This window comes from Apis dorsata, unplaced genomic scaffold (genome assembly GCF_000469605.1).
Source record: "Apis dorsata unplaced genomic scaffold, Apis dorsata 1.3 scaffold_331, whole genome shotgun sequence".
Lineage (NCBI taxonomy): Eukaryota > Metazoa > Arthropoda > Insecta > Hymenoptera > Apidae > Apis > Apis dorsata.
The window spans coordinates 316535-320815 of NW_006263599.1; positions in this window are offsets into that span (position 1 = coordinate 316535).

A 4281-nucleotide genomic window follows, 5' to 3' on the forward strand; every position below is an offset into this window, starting at 1 on the left:
TCGTGGGAGTGTGCACCAGGTGCCGGGTTAACCCCTGCGGCTTAGATGTCTTTAGGCGGCGCGTTACCCTGTCGTTTCGCAACCAGAAGGTGGTAACCAATCGGTTCGTGTTCGGGGAGGAAGCAGACGAGGATGGTGGAGGAAACAAGGTGGATGTTGTCTAGACGAACGTACAGGGCTACGTTCTCTACGTGACTACGGGAAAGCCATTCTTCTTTTTCCAGGATCCGTGGAGAGAGGATGATCCTGCGCTTTTTTCTGTTTTTTTCTCGCGCCAATTCGACCAAATCTGACGCGTGTTTTTCTTTTTTATCGACGCGGTCCAAGAGTTCGAACGCGATAAAACGATTAAATAAATTCTTCGAACACCGGAAACACCATCATCCCGCACGACGATCGTTAAACTCTTGAGAGACGCGATCCCCCGTGACTCTTAAAAGTCTCGAATGAAATGACACGAACGTTGGACACGCGTTGAACGAAACGGAACGCAACGCAAGGGCGAAGGGTAAACCGGTCGCGGGTGAACGTGGATGAAATTTTAATCGACTTCCCCCTTTCGATGGTAACAATACGAACGGTAATAATACGAAAGGGAAAAGAAAAAAGGATAATCGTTCATCGTTCGTCATCAAATTTTTCTCCCCTCTTTTCTTCTAATCGATATCAAGCGCGATCTAACCGGTTCTTCTTTATTATCCTTCCAACGAAAGATACGGTATTCCCAATCGAGAGAAATTCACGCGATTCTCGCGTACGTTTTCTCTCTCCCCTCCCTCTCCTTAATAACGCATGCATATTTCGCGAAACTTAAGGTTCAAGGCAACCGAAGACGAATGAAACGAAAAAAAAAAAGAAAGGAAGGAGGAGGGGCTCGAAAGCGGAATACGCAGAAGATAGAGAGAAACAAAATGGTTGGCAAAAAGCGTATTTTCGTTTGGAAGTTTGGAAGGAAGAAAACTACCCTCCCCTTCTCCCCTCCACCCTCGAGAAGGTAGCAACGAAACGCGGCGTAATGCGGCGTGGTAGCGCGTTAGGGTACGAAAAAAAAAAAAAAAAAGAAAAAAGAAAAAAAGGAAAGAAAGAAAGAAAGAAAGAAAGAAAAAAAGAGAAAAAGGAGCGGCGTACATGCATTCGAGGCCGTACGATAGGTAGTAAGTAAAATAATAAAATACAAGTACAACGTCGGTTGTACCGCGTCGATACGACGGGACCAATGGGAATCTGGGAAAGCCCGTGACGTCGTTGGACGCACGCCCGTTGCTAGGAGGGTCGTAGGTGGAGCTTGCAAGAGCGACGCCCCAGGAGGACAGGTGGAAAACGCAGGTGAAACGCGAGATTCCTACGGGGGCGACGCCGAATTCGTGACGTGTACGGTGCACCCTTTTCGCCTTCTTCCTCTTGTTCCACGGGACGGACTCCCCTTTCGTTTTTCGAACCAACCCCCTTCCCGCGTCTCTTTGTCGCAGTACCACCGCCCCTTTCGTACCAAGGAGACCACACGTATACGTTTTCTCCAAAATGGACGATATTAATCCTTAAACGCGGCCACCGTTCGATGCACGCGAATGATCCAACCGCGGAATAAATAAGCTGGCGTGAATGACGCTGAAATCCCTCCTACGCGTTAACGACGTTGCGTTCTCCGTTTCAGAGGAACCAAATTTCGGATGTAGAAAAAAATTTACATCCCGCTATATTGTATCGAGCCTTTAAATAATTGAAAGTAAACGGAAACGGATGTCGCTTCGAAATCGAATCGAAATTTCGGGAGACCATGGAGACCTAGGATTCGCGGAGGAGGAGGAGGGGGAGAAGGAGGCGTAAAATACGTTCCCTTCCTCCCTTAGCGAGAAGGCAAAGAAGCATCCTCGAAAAGAGAGAGAGAGAGAGAGAAAGACTGTCCAACGACAGCCGGTCTCGAATATTCCACGTACAAGTCGGGAATATGGAGGCACGTAGATACGTATTTCGCCAAAGAAATACCTTTTGGCCCTCCCCCCACATCCTTCTTGAGCCTCCAGAAGGGGGAAAGAAGGTAGTGGAAAGACAGAGAGGAGGAGGAGGAGGAGGAGGAGGAGAAAGGCGAGGAGAAGAAGTTGGCCGTGGGTTGGAACCACAGACAGGTTACCTGCGTGGAAGTAGACTTTTGCACACGTGTGTGTTGTAACCGCACACAGACGCGGTTGTGGCCGCCACGTATGGGCGTACCTTGAAAGACGCCTGCAACTTTCATGCCGCGAGACGCCTGGAAGATGGCTGTCGGGTAACAGCCAGCCTCGAATAAACTGGTAAATGCTTTCGTTCGACTAGCTCCGAGCTACAAGAGGAAGCCCGAAGAAATCCATTTTCGATTTGTTCCCGAGTGCTCTCTAGCCGAGTTGGGTGGAATTTCTTGCTTCTGCCCAGCAATGGCGCCCGGCCTGATCTGATCTACCACCCCTAATGCCTCTTTAGGAGGAGAACCGAGAGGTGTATACCTATTCCGTATACGTGGAAGCCTTCCACGTCTCGAGAATTCGTGCAGACTTTTTACGGAGTCTTATACGTTCGAGTATCGAGCGCATATATATTTTCCGTTTCGCTCGTTTATTTTTTAAGTAAAATCCTAGGAGGAGGAGGAGAAGGAGGAAGATTATTGCGGTATTACTCGATACGAAATTTATCGCGATGGAGCATTAAAAAAGAAGACGAATATTTTTAGCAATTAATCGTACGAGGAGAAGATATTCGCCTCGACGTGATACCTCCCCCCCCTCTTTGCCAAAAATCGTATTAAGATCCTGGGCGATAAGTCGAAAGTCAATAAAGCACGTACGCGCCTTGTTTCGGAATTAAAAGACGTCGTTCTCGTCTATCGGTAATTGAATCTTTCGTCGAGGAGGTTCGAAAACAAATTAGAAAACAAATTTGCAAGGAAAATTTACGCGTGTAAGAAAGAAAAAAAAGAGGAAGGGAGGGGGAGAAAAAAAAAAAGAAATATATAGAAATTTAAAAAAACATAGTTGTAAGTTTACTTAGAAAAGTTACTCGCGCGAATACGTTTATTATTTATTTTGTCCAATAAATTCGAGAAGTTGGACACTTTAATCCGCGGCAACTTGGAAGTGGCTGTCAGTTAGGCTCGCGTACTTATTACTACTTAAGCGTTTTAATGGACAAGTTATTATTCTGATATATTGGCTTTTAAGCCTGGAGCCATCTCTACGCCCGAGGACCGTGATCACCCCACACACCGCGGGCAAATTATTTGTCAACCTTCTTTACCTCGCGCTAATTGATTAGCAACGAGAATGCACGAGATCCCCGTGCAAACGCTACTACCTCTTTTCCTTCCCCCGTAACATCGACGAATTATTTCCCCTGCGAAAACCTCGTTCTCCTCGCTCGAACTTCGCCCGACAATTTGATCGCGGAAAAATTGGGGAAATATAGGAGAATAGGAGCAACGGTTGCTCGAAAAAGGAAAAAGAAAAAGAAACGAGGAAAGAAGGAAAAAGGGGGGAAAGTGGTGGTGGTGGCGAAACACAAAGAAAGAAGCAAAGTTCACCGAGGACTCGTGTCACTTATCCGACGACGACTCTTATCCCGGAAGGAGGACGGATCACACGCGATTTCGTTCTCTTTCAACGATGGCCCTGGCGGAAGAGCGCGCCGCAGAGGAGCGGATGATTCAGGGACGGGAAATGGGCTTTGTGCGGGACTCGCAAATGGCGAGAGAGCGAAAAAGAAATAATTTGAAATGGAGCCCGCATGTGATGTACACGCGTCCGAGTATTCTTCACCCGAGTACGTGTACACGCGTTACAACACACCCTCGAGCGAACGAACGACAACGACAACGACGACGACGACGACGACGTCGCCGTTTCTGTCCCTCTTTTCAGGGTTCGCCGCGAAGCACCGTTTTGCATTAAATCGCCGCTACGTGTGTAATCGCGAACCAAGGGCGACGTGAAAGAAAAAAGGAAAAAGAAAGGAAAAAAAAGAGGGGGGAAAGAGCTAGAGAAGGAGTTTTAACGCGTTGCTCCTCTTCCGCGCGCGTTGCTAGTCCCAACCCTGCCTCCTATCATGGGGGTTCGATGATGGTTTACGAAGACTTCGAAATGGGAGGACAACGAATCCGTGGTCCCTTTCTCTCTCTCTCTCTCGTTTCTCTCAAAAGAATCGCGCGTTAAGAGAGAGGGTGTTCGCGTATATTCGTTTTACGGGGGTACGTCCCACCCCCCTCCTCCTTGTCCCCTCCTTGTCGCGTCCTTTTACGCGGGTTACGGAGTGTGG